The sequence below is a fragment of the Zalophus californianus genome, chromosome 15 (assembly GCF_009762305.2).
Source record: "Zalophus californianus isolate mZalCal1 chromosome 15, mZalCal1.pri.v2, whole genome shotgun sequence".
Classification (NCBI taxonomy): Eukaryota; Metazoa; Chordata; class Mammalia; order Carnivora; family Otariidae; genus Zalophus; species Zalophus californianus.
In genome coordinates, this window is record NC_045609.1 from 36719520 (window position 1) to 36738437 (window position 18918).

The 18918-nt window shown below is 39.9% G+C and overlaps 1 protein-coding gene and 1 non-coding gene across 5 annotated transcripts in view; both read left to right on the forward strand.

Annotated features, from left to right (window-relative positions):
- The window catches only part of LRMDA (leucine rich melanocyte differentiation associated), a 1116706-nt gene that overhangs the window by 915750 nt on the left and 182038 nt on the right, over nucleotides 1–18918 (forward strand). The gene's annotated exons all lie outside the window — the stretch shown is intronic.
- LOC113923968 lies at nucleotides 13798–13900 on the forward strand. Its single transcript, XR_003520476.1, has one exon. It is a non-coding gene; the product is annotated as a U6 spliceosomal RNA (small nuclear RNA).

Sequence of the window (18918 nt, forward strand, 5' to 3'; positions counted from 1 at the left end):
CTTTAGTTTTTGTTTTTCCTGGAAGCTTTTTATCTTTCCTTCTATTTTCAATGATAGCCTAGCTGGATATAGTATTCTTGGCTGCATATTTTTCTCATTTAGTGCTCTGAAGATATCATGCCAGTCCTTTCTGGCCTGCCAGGTCTCTGTGGATAGGTCTGTTGCCAGTCTAATGTTTCTACCATTGAATGTTACATATCTCTTCTCCCGAGCTGCTTTCAGGATTTTCTCTTTGTCTCTGAGACTTGTAAGTTTTACTATTAGATGTCGGGGTGTTGACCTATTTTTATTGATTTTGAGAGGGGTTCTCTGTGCCTCCTGGATTTTGATGCCTGTTTCCTTCCCCACATTAGGGAAGTTCCCTGCTATTGTTTGCTCCAATATACCTTCTGCCCCTCTCTCTCTTTCTTCTTCTTCTGGGATCCCAATTATTCTAATGTTGTTTCATCTTATGGTATCGCTTATCTCTCGAATTCTTCCCTCGTGATCCTGTAGTTGTTTCTCTCTCTTTTTCTCAGCCTCTTTTTTTCCATCATTTGGTTCTATATCGCTGATTCTTTCTTCTGCCTCATTTATCCTAGCAGTTAGTGCCCCCATTTTTGATTGCACCTCATGAATAGCCTTTTTGATTTTGACTTGGTTAGATTTTAGTTCTTTTATTTCTCCAGAAAGGGTTTCTCTAATAACTTCCACACTTTTTTCAAGCCTAGCTAGTATCTTTAAAATCATGATTCTGAACTCTAGGTCTGACATCGTACTAATGTCAGTACTTAGTAGGTCCCTGACAGACGGTACTACCTCTTGTTCTTTTTGCTGAGGTGATTTTTTTCGTCTTGTCATTTTGTCCAGAGGAGAACCAATGAATGAGAGAACAGAATGCTAACAGGTTAACAACATCTCCAGCAAATATACTCTATACAAATCAGAAAAGACCTGAAACCAGGGGACAAGAAAGGGAAAGAAAGAAGAGAAAAAAAAAAGGAAAAAGAAAAAGATAAAAACAAAAACAGAACAAAACAAAACAAAAAAACCAGAATATGATCAAATATGATCAGGCTAGTGCATAGATCAGTGCCACACACTAGCTTTTGGGCATATTTTGGTGTGTTAGAAGAAAGTGCCTGCTAAAATTTTAAAAGAAGAAAGACTTATATATGTACAAAATAAGGGTTGATACAATGAAGGGATGGCAGATGACTGTAAAAATGAAAATTATAAAAGATTTTATAAAAGGACTTGATAAGATAAGAAGTTGTTTTTAAAAAGAAAGAAGAAGATTTAAAAAGGAAAAGAAAAAAGAAAAAAAGGGAGAGAATGTGATCAGGCAGGAGACTAGAACAAAGCCATACACTAGTGTTTTAGGGTATATTTTGATCTGTTAGAAGAAATTGTATCTCAAAATTTTAAAGAGAGAACAACTTATATATATATATATGCCAAAAGTAAGGGTAAATACTATGAAGGGATAAAAATATGACTCTAAAAATGAAAAATAAAAAAAAAATTTAAAAAACGTATTGATAAGATGTTGTTTGAAAAAGGGAAAAAGAAAAAAAAAACAGTTAAAAAATTAACTTTGAAAAACTAATGAATTATGGTAAAAAAGCCATGAATTCTATGTGCAGTATTCCCCTAGCGCTGGAGTTCTCCTGTTCTCCTTGATCGGTAAACTTGGTCTTGGCTTGCTGGCTGTTCGTGCTGATCTTCTGGGGGAGGGGCCTGTTGCCGTGGTTCCCAAATGTCTTTGCTGGAGGTGGAATTGCCCTGCCCTTGTGAGTCCCGGCTAAGCACGCTGCTTGGGTTTGCTCTCAGGAGCTTTTGTTCCCTGCAAGCTCTCGGTATAGCTTTGGAGGACCAGGGTGAAAATGGTGGCCTCCCACTCTCTGCCCGGAGGAGCTGAGAACGCGGGGCCCCGCTCCTCAGTGCACCCCCAGAGAAAAGCAGTCACTCCCGTCTCCCCGGTCTCCGGCCGCACTCCGTGCTCACCCGGCCTATGATCGAGCGTTTATATGTCTGGCACCTGACCCCGTGTGGAGTCTCCAAACCCAGCAGATCCCTGCGGTGCGCTTCCACACCGCTCCTCCCAGGGGAGGAAGGGGAATGTCCCCGGCTCTGCCGCTTGTTGGGTCCCTGCTGGAGGAGCAGTGGCCCGACTGGGCCGCGGATCACACTTTATGGCAACCCCGAGCTGAGAGCCCGCGCCTCGGCTCCGTCTCTGCAGCCGGCTTCCCCGCTCCAATCCCTGGGGGCTCTGCCGCACTCAGGCACCCCTGGTCTTTCTGTGACCCTGAGGGTCCTGAGACCACACTGTCCCACGAGGGTTCCACCCCCCGCTTAGCCACTGGAGCGACGTCCCTCCGCGGAACCGACTTCTAAAAGTTCGGATTTTGTGCTCCGCGGCTCTATCACTTGCCAGAAGCGGCTGACTGAGGCCCCCTCCCCTGCCGTCTATCCTCCTGAATATCGCCTCGGATTCACTTCGCACGTCCTACCTTCTAGAAAGTGGTTGCTTTTCTGTTCAGAGTGTTGTTACTATTCTTATCTTCGATCTCCTGTTGAGTTCGTAGGTGTTCAGAATGGTTTGATCCCTATTCAGCTGAATTCCTGAGACCAGACGAAATCCAGGTTTCCTACTCCTCTGCCATCTTGCTCCGCCCCCCCCGATTTTATTTCTTATATATGAAGTGTTCACAGAAATCAGTAATAAAATGATTAACAGCCTAGTATAAAAACAGATCAGCAATTGTACTCCTAGAAATGATTGCATATATAAAATGACATATATACGATAGTATTTATTATAGAGTAAATGTGATAGCTAACCACTGAAATAGGAAAAGAGCTATCAGTTGAGAATCATTAATTATGGTACACCCAATATGTAGAATATTGTGTAACTCTGTCAAAAGAATTAGGAAGCTCCTACATACTTAATATGTGATTCTATGCAGTATATATCATTAAGGGAATAAAACAAGGTACAGAACAATATATACAGCGTACTATTATTTATGCATAAAATGTGGAACAATAAGAATCCATGTTTTAAAAAAAGATGGATGATAATAGTGACTATGTGTGGATGGGGTAAACCAGGCACATGGGAAGACTAGGGTGGGAGAAAGATGGTTCACTGTACACTTCTATTTACTTTTAAACTTTTAACCATGATTTAAAATAAATTGGATATTTTTAAAGGCTGAAATAAAATTCATATAGCCTATAACCTTAGTTACACATGTCGAAAGGATAGTGTACAGAATGATGTTCATTGCGATGTTTTTCTCATAGTGAAAAAAAAGATGCAAAGACAAATTATATGCCTGTCAGGAAAGGAATGGTTAAAATATGGTAAATCATGATATTGAATGCTATATAACAGTTTTTAAAAAGGTAAATTTCAAAAAAAAGGTAAATAAGATTTTAACACAGAATGGCTTCAGGACATATTTTTGAGCAAAAAACATTTGAGTCTAAAACATTTGTACACTGTCATAGAATGTATGTATTTACAAGCACAAAATCTCTCACACACGCACATACACAGAAACACACGCATGTGTGTACAAATGCATAGAAACAATTTTTAAAGGATGGACACAAAACCCCTACAGTAGTAACTTTTGGGCAATACCCAGATTGGAGTGGTAAAGAGTAGAAGAAGGGCAAAAAGACTAGCTTTTTCAGTATCTGAATTTTTCTTAAAATATGCTAATATTTTACTTAAGTAATAGTATTAGTAAAAATAATAAAAGATCCAAAGAGGGCGGGAGCTTTGGGTGATTTGTAACCATTGTAGAGACTTTGAAACTTTGTTTTCTCAAAGACTGTGATAAAGAAATAGTTTCTTTGAAAATGTTCCTTTGCTTCTTCAAATTTAAATAATCCAGTATTGAGAATCCACAGTAGAATTTCTATACTCTGTCATTGTTGCAGGATGGGATATTTATAGGAATCAAATATTCTAGTAAATAAAGATACAGAGAAAAAGTAAAGAGGTACTTCATATATTGCATGGCTCACTGATTTACTGAAAATGGGAAGGAAGATATTAATATTAATAATAGCTGCTATTTATTGAGTGATTTATTTAGAGCTAGATGCTGTGCTGGTATTTTACATATGTTCGTGGTCTCATTTAATCTTAGAAATATCTCCTGAAGCTGGATATTATCCCCATTTTATTTATGAGGAAATTGAAGCTTAGAGAGATATTATGTAGTTTACCCAAGGTCCCAGGGCTACTATGTGTCCTTTGTGAGGTTCGAAACCAGGTTCTAATGCCGAGGTCTGTGTTCTTTCCTCTGTTCCAAGCTGCCCCCCAATAACATACACTTAACAATAGAACTACACTGAATGAATTTTAATTTTTCTTGATCCAAGAAAGCACTTCTGGCTTTTTCAATATTTCAGGAATCCTGTTAAGAGCATCAGTGATCAGAGCCCTAGTGAAGCATGACAATGATGGTTAATTGGATCTATCCAGTTGAAAGAAAGCAGACTAACACTGCATTTACAGAATTTAGTGCTTTTATTATAGATAAATAAAGGTATAGCAAAATCACATGTGTGATTTTTGCATAGCCCCTTTGTTATTAATTGATCTGCATATCCTGAAGGCCTTTATCCCCTATCTACTGATTTCAAATGTTCTGTCATTATCAGCACCTAAATCAGACCTGGTATCTCTGGAGAACTATAGATATTGTTCAGATACATGGATGCAATTTCCCCCCTATTGGAATCTCATAGCAAAAGATCTGGTCTCTGTAACCTGAATTAACACAAGCAGAGTTTAGGTATACTGCACCAATGGCTTCATAGACAACCCCTTTGGTTATAGATTATAAGTGTCATTTAGAGAAAGCACAAGATGGCTCCTGAGTGTCTAGTAAACTTCAACAACCACCTGAGACATACCTCTGTGTGACTGCATAAAATGGAAATAAAGAATGGCAAATAACCCATTGACTGTGCACTTTCTCACCCGCTGAGAGCAAAACGCAATCCAATGCAATTTTAGTACTTACATGCCTCTGGGGAAAATAGACCCCTAAAAATCACTGAGTGCAGCACTGGAAAAATTTCTTAAATTTGTGCTATGCTTGGTGTTATAAAATCCGAGGAAGCTTAGGCTTTATCCTTGAGTAAAATGGACTGGTAATTTTGTTTTGTTATATTATCCACCAGCATAATGATAATGGGTCACATGCAATTTAGGAAAAAATTAAGTCTAATAAGAAAAATCTCTAATAAATACTAACAGCATCTTATTGGTATTGTCTTTGGTCTAACCCTTCTATTAACATTTGTTTTTTTTACATATTAAATCTGTAGTATGTTGAAAATGAAGGTAGTAAAAATTTTCAAAAAAACCCACATTCTTGTATACATTGTACAAATGTTCACATTTCTTCCCTTAGGCAGGTACTAGGTAGTATGGTATATACAAGGAAACAGTACTAAGTTATAACAGGAGATTCATATTTTTTAATATGCTGAGCAAGAGAAGTTGCACAGTGTAGGAGGTAATTCCCATCATTAACTAGGAATACTACCAATTCAATGAAAAACAGTGATTGAAGATCAGAATTCAGCCCTAAATAAAGGATACAATTTTCCTCTCAAATCAGGCTTACTCTGGGCCAATGAAGGAGTGTGGAGAAACTTAGGGAAGCTCTGGTTTCCAAGCAAAGGTGTGGGGGGAATCCTACGCAGTGTTAGCTACCCATCATGGGCAATGTGGTAGAGTGGAATAGAACTAAGGGGAGTATTCAGGAAGCTTTGATTAGATATGTGCTTCTCAAGCCTACCTAAGAATCTCCCAGGGAGCATCCGTCACGTGAAGATGCTTGAGCACCTACCTCCGGGGCTTCCTGATTCAGTGGGCCTGGGGTGACACCCTGGCATCTGTTAGTTTTCAGGAGCTCTTCTGGTGATTCCTCCCCGTACAACAATTCGAGGACCACTACGTTAAATGATACTGACAAGGAAGCCCTTTTCCCAAGTCTTGTCTGCCCTCCTCTTAAAAAATGTACAGTTGAGGTGGAGATAACAGAAACTCAAACAAATAAATGTGGTAAAGTGTTCCCAGTGCTGTGAAACTTGGGGGCACCAAGGACGGGGTGACTGGGTGAAGGGTTGCCTAAGTCAGTGTGTAAAGCTTGACCAAAGCGCCAGCCATGGTTGTAGAGAAGGGAACGTCACAGGACTGGTGTGGAGGAGAAGATTGAATACTTGGAAGGTATTCACGAATTAGTTGTAAACAGTGACTGGGAGGCAAGAGCAGGAGGTGACTGTCAGGCTTTTAGCCTGAATAACTGTAGAAGGTAAAGCCATTTTAGAGGAATGGCCTTTGGGAAGGAACAGATTCGAGGTGACACATTGAATGTGAGCATCTATGCATACAAGTAGAGATGCTCTAAGTCATGGGTCAGCAAACTTTTACTGTAAAGGGCCCGAGAGTATTTTAGGCTCTGCAAGCCAGGTGGTCCTCATTGTGACTACTCAACTCTGTCACTGTCGGGTGAAAATATTCTAAGGGTAATACATAAGCAAATAAGCATAGCTACGTCCCAATAAAAAGTTATTTACAAAAGCAGGTAGTGGGCCAGATTTGTTCTATGGGCTCTAGCTTGGCAGTCCTGCTGTAAGTATGATAGCAGATAGAGAAATAGGCATATTCATTCTTTTTTTTTTTTTTATGTTATGTTAGTCACCATACAGTACATCATTAGTTTTGATGTGGTGATCCACGATTCATTGTTTTCATATAACACCCAGTGCTCCATGCAGTACGTGCCCTCCTTAATACCCATCACTGGGCTAACCCATCCCCCCACCCTCCTCCCCTCTAAAACCCTGTTTGTTTCTCAGAGTCCATCGTCTTTCATGGTTCATCTCTCCATCCGATTTCCTTCCCTTCATTTTTCCCTTCCTTCTCCTAATGTCCTCCATGTTATTCCTTATGTTACACAAATAAGTGAAACCATATGATAATTGACCTTCTCTCCTTGACTTATTTCACTTAGCATAATCTCCTCCAGTCCCATCCATGTTGATGTGAAAGTTGGGTTTTCATCCTTTCTGATGCCTGAGTAAATTTCATTGCATATATGGACTATATCTTCTTTATCCATTCATCTGTTGAAGGGCATCTCGGCTCTTTCCACAGTTTGGCTATTGCAGACATTGCTGCTATGAACATTGGGGTGCATATGGCCCTTCTTTTCACTACATCTGTGTCTCTGGGGTAAATACCCAGGAGTGCAATTGCTGGGTCATAGGGTAGTTCTATTTTTAATTTTTTGAGGAACCTCCACACTGTTTTCCAAAGTGGCTGTACCAACTTGCATTCCCTCCAACACTGTAGGAGGGTTCCCCTTTCTCCACACCCTCTCCCAACATTTGTTGTTTCTTGCCCTGTCCATTTTGGCCATTCTAACTGGTGTAAGGTGGTGTCTTAATGTGGTTTTGATGTGAATTTCCCTGATGGCTAATGATGATGAACACTTTTTCTTGTGTCTCTTAGCCATTTGTATGTCTTCTTTGGAGAAGTGTCTGTTCATGACTCTGCCCATTCTTTGACTTGATTATTTGTTTTTTTGGGTGTTGAGTTTGAGAGGTTCTTTATGGATCTTGGATACCAGCCCTTTATCTGTAGTGTCATTTGCAAATATCTTCTCCCATTCTGTGGGTTGCCTCTTTGTTTTGTTGACTGTTTCCTTTGCTGTGCAGAAGGTTTTTATCTTGATAAAGTACCAAAAGTTCATTTTTGCTTTTGTTTCACTAGCTTTTGGAGATGTATCTTGAAAGAAGTTGCTGTGGCCGACGTCAGAGAGGTTACTGCCTATGTTCTCCTCTAGGATTTTGATGGATTCCTGTCTTACATTGAGGTCTTTCATCCATTTTGAGTTTATCTTTGTGTATGGTGTTAGAGAATGGTCGAGTTTCATTCTTCTGCATGTGGCTGTCCAATTTTCCCAGCACCATTTATTGAAGAGACTGTCTTTTTTCCATTGCATGTTTTTTCCTGCTTTGTTGAAGATTATTTGACCATAGAGTTGAGGGTCCATATCTGGGCTCTCTATTCTGTTCCATTGGTCTATATGTCTGTTTTTGTGCCAGTACCATGCTGTCTTGGTGGTCACTGCCTTGTAATATAGCTTGAAATTGGGCAACGCGATGCCCCCAGCTTTGTTTTTCTTTTTCAGCATTCCCTTGGCAATTTGGGGTCTTTTCTGATTCCATACAAATTTTAGGATTGTTTGTTCCAGCACTTTGAGAAATGTCATTGGAATTTCGAGCGGGATGGCATTGAAGGTATAGATTGCTCTGGGTAGCATAGACATTCTTATATGTCTATGTACATGGTCTCTTTCTTTTTAAAAAAAATATTTATTTTAGGGAGAGAGCGTGTGCTAGTGGGGGGAGGGGCAGACGGAGAGAATCTCAAGCAGACTCCCTGCTGAGCATGGAGCCTGATGTGGGGCTCGATCTTATGACCCATGAGATCATGACCTGATCTGAAACCAAGAGACAGATGCTTAACCCACTGAGCTACCCAGGTGCCCCATATGTACATGGCATCTTTCTGTGTAGCCATAAAATCACACCTACTCAATATAAACACTGCATTTCATGCTTATTTTGAAAAAAGAATTTCTTTTCAAACTCCCTAAAAATCGCTCAGTGATGATCTATACAAAATTAAATGTGGAAATGTAACTTAAAACCACTAGATACATTTTGTACTTACTGGTTCAGCAAAATTTAAAAATCTGGCAGTACCAAGTGCTGGCAAAGCTGTAGAGCAATAGAAACTCAAAAGCTGTTTTGGTGGAAGTATGAATTAGCATATCTACTGTGGAACAAAATTTGTTACTATCTAGTGAATTTGAATATATGCAAACCCTAAAATTTCATAATTTTCTTCCCAGGACACTAACCCAGGACAAACTATTGAACATGTTCAGATCAATGTGAACTATATTCACACCATTATCACTAATAGCAAAACAAAAGAAAACAAAACAGACAGAAAAACTGGAAACAACCCAAATAGTTTATTAAATAAAGTTGAGTAACATTCAACATGGATGAATCTGTAAAATAAGGAGAGAAGGAAACTCACTGAATGAGATCATTTATATAAAGTTCAAAAATGTCAATTAAAACAATATTTTAAAAGGGTCATTTCATAGGTGGCAAACGAGGAAGAAAACCATGGAATGAAAAACTCGAAGTTCAAGGTTGCATTTACCACTGGTGGTAAGGGGAGGCAAAGAAATCCAATCTGAGAGGAACAACTGAAGAGATTTGTTTATTTGTAAGCTTGGTGATAGGTACACAGATATTTTTTAAAACTTTTGTTCTCAGTGCTTTACCTGTGATGTCTATCCCCTTTGTAATGAAGCAAGCATTGCATGATCATGAAAAGCAAGACAAAGCCAAAATCATATGGAGTTATTTTTTAATTTGATTTAATTTAATTTAATTTAATCTTTTCAAGATATAGTTAACTTAAGATTATTCTCTCTAAAAAAATGACATGTCAATTTTTGGGACTGACTGCTTATCTGACTCAGGTTTTTTGCTAGTCAGGTCACCTTTCCCAGTGATTAAAGGCTAACTGGCTTCCAGTGTTTCATTTGAGCAGAAGACAGTGGGGACTAGGGATAGCACAGAGGAAGGAGGAGGGTCTGGAGGTAGGCTGACATAGCTGGTGTAGGGTCATTTGAGTTCCCCAACTTAAGGAGAACAAGCATTGTCTTTGGCATAGAACATAATGTGGTTAAATTCCTCCCTGTCACTCAGCAAGCGATTCCCCTGCTGTCTTTGTATATCCCAGTCATCTGGGCTTACAGGGACACTGTGTTGTGGTTCTGTGGTGGAGAAGCTATTGCCACCTATTTTTTAATTTCTTGAAACTCACTTTATAGTGTCATGATTACAAGGCTTAGAAGAAGATAAACTGTCCATTCTGAGTATAAATGGGCACTTGAGATGAAACCACCTAGTTAATTTCCCCTTGTTGCTGGAGTAGAATCTGAATCCAAACCACAGCACAACCTAGCCCCTAAATCTCTATTAAAAACCACCTTGGGTAGTCTGGCAATGCTTTATTTAAAGTCAGCAGAGAATTATAAAGTCAAAAGTGAAAAATGGTACAACAAGAAAGAATCATAAAAAAATACTAGATCAGTTAAATGTAGTCAAAGGCAATTTAGTGTGTTCTGGCACCAGTCCTTATTGATGCAAAGAATGTGATGTGTCAGGGGTCGGCAGGAGCAAGTAGCAAATGCAGAATGAAGGATGCAGCTCCAAGCTTGATGCTGGAGCAGCCATAGGAGGCTGTGAAGGATGACTCACTGTCTCGCTTTTGCACCAGGAATTTCAGGGAGAATATTCTAATTCTCCCAGTCTGGACATCTTTTTGTTTTTTCTTGATGTAGTATATTTTTAAAATTAGAATTTTTTTCTTTCGTGGAGATAAGCTAACCTAGAGGCTGTGTAAATTGGGTCAGACCAGGAACATAGGTGTCCCTTACCAGTACTTCTTACTATCCTAGTATCCTAGTCTCTTTGGGTCACCACACTGATCTGCTTTTTCATATCTACATTCCAAGCTGTGATCATTTCTGCTCATCTTCTCCAGCTGCTTTAGTTAGTATTAGCTAATCAGATTAATAATAACCATAACTATGATTATTACAGTGCCCATGTTCTAGGCACTGTACTGTCCTGCATATGCATTATCTCACCAATTCTCACAAAAACCTTATAAGGTAGGTCTTAGTACATTACCGATTTTACAGATGAGAACAACTAAAGCTCAGTGATTCAGAACTCATTTGAAGTTACACACTGAGTAGCAGAAACAGGACTTACCAAGCCTGACTCCTAAGTGGGTGCTGTGCTGGAAGGGTTGCTTCTCTAATCTCATCAGCAGTTGCAGGTGGGGACCAATATTTCTAGAGAGCATAGTTACAATATAGGGTTTTATAGGGTAGCATGAAGAGCTTCAGTATGAGACCTGTGTTTGAATCCTGGCTTTGCCACTTCCTGGCTTTGTGATCTTGGGTAAGTTACTTGGCTATTCTCTCTCTCTCTCTGTAAATTGGATATAATAGCAACACCTATCTTAGTAGCGTTGTTGTGAGGATCATATGAGTTGATATAAGGGAAGTGTTTTAGAGTTTGTAGCCCATAGTAACTACTATATACATGTTATTGTTGTTCCTGCTTCTATTATTGTTATCATTGTTGTTACTACTGTTTTTGATGTATCTTTGTATTTTCTGGAGGCAGGATGCCTTCACTGACAAAAGTAGTTGTGGATGGGGTTGCAAAGGGGAGGTAAAGGATTAGCTCTTATGGCAGGCCAGTGGGGTGGATGTTCTTAGCCAAGCCACTCAGTACCCTTCCAATCCTACTACGTGTGGGGCCGTATCCACTTTGCGTACGTCCGTTTGTCACAAATGAAATAGGTTTAGAAGGTCAAATGAAGAAACCAGATTCCTTGGGTACTTCCACATACAAAATGAGGTTCTGAGGTGCCTGTCTTTCTTTCCCATCTACAAATTCACCTCCAGGAGAAAGGGAGGGAGGTTTGGAGACTTCCTTAAGTTCTAGTAGGTCATATCAGAGTCTTGGTTGTAGATTCAGGAGGAATGATTGGTTTAATGTAAATGCTTGAGAGGGTCTGAAAGAGATTAGAGAAACCTATTCCAGAGGATAAAGGCAGGACAGGAGGGAACCATTAATCTCATGGACATTCAATTCCCTAAGAACTTTTTTTGGGGAATGACCAGAAACAAGCCAGGCCATATGCTGTCCATTTGCAATCCCCTGAGCTGAAATTTTTTTTCTTCGACAGATCGAGGCCAATGCCATTGCCTCTTATAAGATGGTTCTTAAACTTGAAAAGGAACTGAAAGGTTGAGACGTGCATGCAGAGTCAACACAAATGATTTGATGAAAGTAGTCCTGTCAAACACCAGGACTCTCCCAATTGTCAGAAATAGTCCGATGACATGTTCGAAGCTTCCCAGACTGGCTTGCATTTTAGTAAATATGAACAATCAGGGAAGACATAGTTATGCTGTGGAGAGTTCTGAGATGTGGGGAGAACAAGTTAATTGTTCAGCCTCAACTGAGACCTTTCACTCAAGTCATTAATCACAGTGAACAGCCTAGCTGCTCTCCGGGCTCCAGATGAAGGCTCATTCCAGGTGCTGGCCATTTGCATTTCCCTCCAACTGGGCTGATTTATGAACCCAGAGATGTTTCCTGGTTTTTCCAAATTCTTTCCCATTACTTTGTAATAAAAGGGACATGTGATTTCTGGTTTTTTGCAGATCCTCAGTTTTAACATCCCTAATACCAAAGATTTTTTCAATTAGTTTGTGGCCTGCTTTCTGTGATCTGGAGGGTAGAAATGCTGTTCTGTGTTTTGAGTATCAAAGTTAAGACTCTCTTATTTCTTTCCCATTTGGCTGGAGTTGATGATGCAAAGGTGCTGCATGAGTCTTTGTGCCCACATTCAGCATCTCAGTGCAAGTTAAGGCTTAGGAAACCTTAGTGACAACAGCTCACTGCAGGTGTTTGTTATCCCCATCCCACTCCAGTGCAAATGGTTCAGGGTATAATATCAGGAGGACTTCCACATTTGGGCCAGGTCTCCGGTGACACTGTAAGCCAATATTGAAGACTTCACAAGACAATGTGAGTGTCAGAAAAGGACATTGTAATATTGAGGCTGAACTGGGTGCGGCCGAGTGTTACCTATTTGAAAGGTAAGCCCGATCTGAGCTGATAAGGGGCAACAGATCCCTTGGGAGTTTTCCCAAGTGGCAGAAATGCGTTACAGAGGAGTAATTGGAAATTGATATTTGACATGTCTCTTGGTTACTTTTTATTCCTGATAAGACCAAAGGGTTTGTCCAGGAGTCACTAGTGACTAATACGTGAAATCCTGCAACCCATTGCTGAAATGCAATCTCTTCTTTGTTGAAAGTAAGCAGCTGCTTTCTGATCCTCTGCTTCCTAACTAGCACTTCAAGTGTAGAGACCCATGGGCTTAATTTGGGTGAAATGAGTGGTGAATACAGCCTTTTGATAATTTTCTGAAACAAAATCATCACTGGCAATGGAATGCTGTTCTTAAAATGCAACTCAGTTTAACAGGTACTTGTTCACAGCCTGCTATGGGCTCTAGATTGTGTTGTGTACTGTGGGACATCAAAATAAATATCAAACATGGCCTTTGCCCTTGAAAAACTTATAGGCTCTTAGGAAGGATGATGTGTTTATGAAACCCATTTTACATGGCAAGTTAAGATATCGTATGTGTGCCAAAGTGAGTGAACCTGGAATAAGTATAACAGGGGGTCAGAAAAAAGAGAGCAAGTTAGACTGGAGCTGTCAGGGAAGCTTTATGGATGAGGTGGAAGAAAGACACCAATATCTCAAACTCAGAACTCTACCTTAAAGAAATTGCAAGGAGCACAGTATCAGATTACTTAAAGATTATGGAGTCCCCTTTAAGTGAAAGTAAATTTGTTCAATATGAGAATGGATTAATTTCATTCAATAAATATTTATTGAGTACATCTATGTGCCAACAACTGTATCCAAATGAGGTAAGGAAAGAATAATCCATGCAAAAAACACGTCTGGGTATTCTCAGGTGCTACCCTCTCTTAACATAGATACGTAAAGTTATTGCTGCTCTGTGTGATTCCAAAACCTGTGATTTTTACCACTTACCATTCTCTCTCTCAATAGACCTTGCGCTTGCTTTAGCAGCACATATCCTAAAATTGGAATAGTACAGAGAAGATTAGTATGGCTCCTGTGTAAGGATGGTGTGCCAATTCATGACACGCCCTATATTAAAACAAAAACAAAAACAAAATGACCTTCTTATTTAGGATATCTTTGGGTTAAGAAGCCGAGTCTAATTTTTTGTGTAGTGGAGGAATGACATGTCCAACCTTGTAAGTTATAAGCAGTATAAACAGTTGCATGAATGCTCGTGGTAAAAGGAAGACACACTGAGTTAGCACTGAATGTCCCAAATTGTTAGGTTAGGGAGTATTTGGGAAGCATTTGAAAAGTCAGCACCTGGCCCAAACTCAAGACCATAAGCAGAGCCCAAGCTCTCTGAAGATCAAGTTTTTCTTGGACTTTCCATTATTACCCTTGATAGCTACTGTGGAAACCCAGTTAGAAGGGTCTTCCATCATTAGAGTTTGAAACAGTCTTGCACTGGGCTCTTTGGCATTTGTGAAGTTTAAAATTGGCACCACCCAGATTTATTGGTTAAGTCACTAAAAATTCTCTATCTATTCTTCCTTGCAAACTGGAGAAATCAATCTTTTGTTTACCTCTTTAAGGTACAGGTATAGCCGGGCAATTGCAAATTGTTCTAGAAAGAAAAGAAGTCAGGATAATAATGGTGGTGGCATTGGTGTTTATCATGGACATGGTAGTCATTATTCTAAATATCCACATAACTTTTAAGTAACTTTTATAACCACAGAACACTAGTAAATCCTGGAAAGAATCTAAGATATCAAGCACTGAAGGGCAGAGGTGTCAGAGTTTATTTAGCTAAGCAATACCAGAAGAGGACTAGAAAATCCCCCTTTCTAGCTAGCAATCATTCTCATACCACAATGAGACCCCTGCTTGGTAACCCCTGCATATATGCTACCCATGTGACTGCTTTTTGAAGCTAATTTAGGTATCAAATTTAAGTGGAATTCTGAGAATACTTTTTTTTTAGTCTGGAGGGTGTACTAGAAGGAAAAGCTACAAGAAATTTGAAATCACTCTTGAATCCTGTCATTTTCCTTTCACTCTCTTCAGTTGAAAGGTTCGTCTTGGCCTCCATGGGTAGACACATACACATGTTTTCCCTCGTTCATCTGCATGCATGTGTATATATTGATATGCATTCCTCTTCATCATCTGTAGGCATTTTACAAATAATGGCTTGTGTGTGTGTTTTATCATCTTATTTTTTAAATGAACATGACAACTTCAAAATTTTTTGCAGAAATAGTTCTTCAATGGTAAAGAAATTCCAGCATGTAGGCTAGGGTCATCTTTGGGTTACAAAATTCCACAGAGGTGTTGGCATGGGAAGAGTATAGGCACTGTTGCTTTAGAATTTTTGTCTTTCCATTTTGGGGCAGACAAGCAAAGTTGGTAACAAAAAAGTTGAGTTAGTGGAGAACTACTGTAGTAAAGGGTCAAATGAGAAAGATAGAACAAAATTAGTAGGATGTAGATAGAGGCAAGAGGAGGTACGGATATCCTCCACCCGTCTCCCAAAAACCCTTTCTCCTCTGTGAGGTCATTAATGGGCTGGTGGTGGGGTTGAGAATATAAAAGGAGTTTGGACTTTTGGGTTGAAACTTTTGTTGTTGATGAAGCAGTTTGGAAAGCTTTCTTCTTGAAAAGAGACTTGGGATATTTTCTATAGTACAGGGGTTCAGAGTGGAGCTCAGAAGAGAGGAGACAGACAATTTAGAACCTAATCCAGCTTCTGGGTTTAAGGGTGAGATAGTACTACCAGATTTCCATAAACCAAGGAGGCAAGTCAGCAGGATCAAAATCTGGCCCAGGCTCTACTTGTCAAGCTATGTGTCTGTAGGTGCATCCTCCCCGTGGGGCGTCTTTTTCTAATTTTATTCAGAGCACTGTCCAGAATAGCATAGTCCATGGATATAGGAATTTTTAGTTTTCCTAGAGGTTGTCCAGTTTTATTCATGTGCCTAGGAAAAGAAGCAGAGATTTAGAGGTGAAATTCCTGAGAAAAATACTTTTTAATGTACTTTTTCTTAAGTAGCTGAGCATAGACAGTAAGAAAACCTGGTGGCTCATGGAGCAGACCAGCTTCAGAGATCACCCTGTCCAGTGGGCAGGGTTAGTTTAAAAGGGAAATGACCAATGGGGTCTTCGATTTCACACTTTTAAGGAGGAAGCCACAAACCCCAGGGTGTTGACACCCAAATTTCCAGATTCTTACCTCTAATTTCCTTTTGGGAATGTGATGAGTAAGCATGGCTTTAGTGGTTCCTCTTTCCTTATCCATAAACTCCCTGTCATAATCATCGTGCAGGTCCTCGTCCTTGGTGCCATAGTGCCTGGAGGAGGTGAGGCCTCTGGAAGAACCTGATGACTTTGAGTAGCTTAGAGGTCATTGTGAAAGCAGGGAAGGCAAGCAAGATTGTACTAACTGAAGTGTGTACAAGCCTATTTGACAACAGCTAGGGGAATTTGAAAAATCAGAGACTGCAATCACATATGGAGAGGTCTTCCCAACTTCACCTCAGTGACTGTTTCTTCTTATTGAAGAATGAAAACAGTAAATGGCCTAAAGCAAGCTAAAAGCAAATCCCTTGACTTTATTCATTTCATGACTAAAGTCCTTGGTGGTAATATTAGTAAAGGCCCTGGCAGTCCTCATAGGAGAAATGCCTGAAAGGAGGCAACTGACTGTTCATTCACCTGCTTTAAGTTCTTTGAGAAATAACATGATTTATAAAAGAATGCAAAATCATAATTGTCAGTCAAGATGTCATTTTTACTTTAGGATGTCCAGAAACAAAAGGATATTATATCCTTTGTTCTTAGAGCACCACAGATGCCAAATTATGCACAAGGTTCCCTCTTGGCATTGAGTGCTTTGGAGCCTAAAGGCAACCAGTGATTTCGGAAAGATGTTGCCTCTGGTGGTGTCCTCACCTGAATATCTCCCTGGAGCTAAGGGAGGGAGCATGGCCCTCCTAGCTTCTCTGCATTCTGATAGAGCAGGAAACAGCAAGAAAGATGGCAATCTTAGAAATGGCCAGTGGCTTGAAGTAAACTATCCTCAGCCTCACTCTAGGGAGCTTGACAAGAGTACCATTAATGTACTGGAGAAATAATTCATTATTTTGGTTTTGTGTGTACATCAACATATGCCAACAGATGCTCAGTTCAAAACATGAATATTTGATTAATATAATATCAGGCATCTGGAACAGAGAACAGTGGAATTTGTAGGGCTAAGACTCAAATGTCATCCATTCTAACCACGGCTCTCTGAATGCGCATAGTAGGCATTGAAAATATTTGTTGATTAGGTTTTCCTTGATTTGAACAACTTGGTTGCTTGGTTTTGAGCCCAGATGTTTGGCATCGAGCCAGCGTTGTGTGCTCTGCATGCTGTCATCAGCCTTACCACCACAGAGATGGTTGGCAGGGGGCAGCATTCTTCCCATCCCCATGGTGAGGTCCCTTCTTTCTTCTCTCTCAGAGTATGCACACTGGCTATAGGCCACAGAACGTTACTGCAGGTGGCCCATTGAGCTGTCCTCCACACCCCCATTTTCCCCAGTGTCCTTGTGGTTGTATCTTATGAGAGAGAACAAGTGCTGGTGACAGGTACTTGGGCAGCCATTTATTCATCCATTCCATTGGTCATTGCAAATGTGTTGAGTTAAAGCCCTATTAGTTCACAGCACTGACCTGAAACATGAGGAGGAAAGATGAGAAAACCATGGGAAGGGAAGAAGAAGATTAAAATATGGGTGGGATGTTATTTATTAATTCCTAGAGAACAATGGCAAAACATGGTAGTTATAAGAAAGGGTACCTCCTGATTGCATTACTGCCAATGGCATGCACAACATAGGGGAGGGAACAGTATATGGTAGAGTGGATATACCGTCCACAGGTCCACATTTCAGATCTGCCTCATAACTCTAGTATGTGGGGGCCTCAGTTCCCCACTCTGTAAGATAAAGTGAATGTCCCAGGATATTTTTCAGTACTGTCCTTCGGTGACATTTTGATTAGGAATTATGAAATCCTCATTTTCCCATAATTTAATACCCCTCAAATATCTAGAATTTAATTACTTATAGATAATCAAGTAGACCCCTAATATTCTAAGGAAACTAGGCATGCGAAGTAGTGACAGAAGGTATACACTATGCCTTAATATCTTGGGAAGAAGAAAGCAGGCTTTGAAGTGCTATAAAACCCATTCTCGATAAAAATATAAAGATTTGTTATGGTTGGGAGTGGAGCTCTCGTTCAAAGTAAAATAGTGGCAAGTTTTATCTTTCTTCTTGAAGCATGTTCTTGGCTCAGTTATTGGTTCACACAGTGTCACAGTGTTGGTATGACAACTTAGTGAGTAGGTCCAAGACGGTCTCTGTTTCCAGTGGTAAAAGTGGTCTCTCTTCAGCCCATCCAAGAAATCGGGACTATATTTTTGTGGGTGGTTGAGAAACTAGAGCTTGGATAACTAATCTGTAGTTGAGCTCAGCAAGTAATAGAGCTAGAAGTCACAATCCTATCTGACTGAAATAGGCTCATTGTGCAGGGGGTTTCCCATCTCTTCAGACCCCAGTGGAGGTAGATAAAGTGGGTTAAAGGCAAAACTCAGAAGTCACTAGAAACCTCTCACTTCTGCATAGTAATTTATAGCTTTCTGAGAGGTTTGTAACAATGATTAACCAAGTGGTTTAATCCCCACAGTAATCCTGTGAGGTCAAATTATATCCCTATATTATAATAATCCTATAAAGTTGGGGTTATATCCCTATGTTACAGATGGAGAGTTGAGGCCTAAGTATGCCGATGAGGGTTTAGCTGTTTCTCACAGGGCATTTTTGATGGATGCTGGAAGAGCCCCCACCCTGAAGCTCCATAGTGCTCTATCTTTATAGTTTAACTTCATCTATAGGTTAAGACATTCCTTTTTAAAATGTAGATACCCCTGGGAATGAAATCACATCAAGCTTGCTATCCCTTAAATATTTGCCTGAATGATATTGTAACAATCATTTTCATCTGACCTAGTTGAGTATATAATGCTAACATGTTAAAATTAGGATAAAATGAAGAGGGATTGGG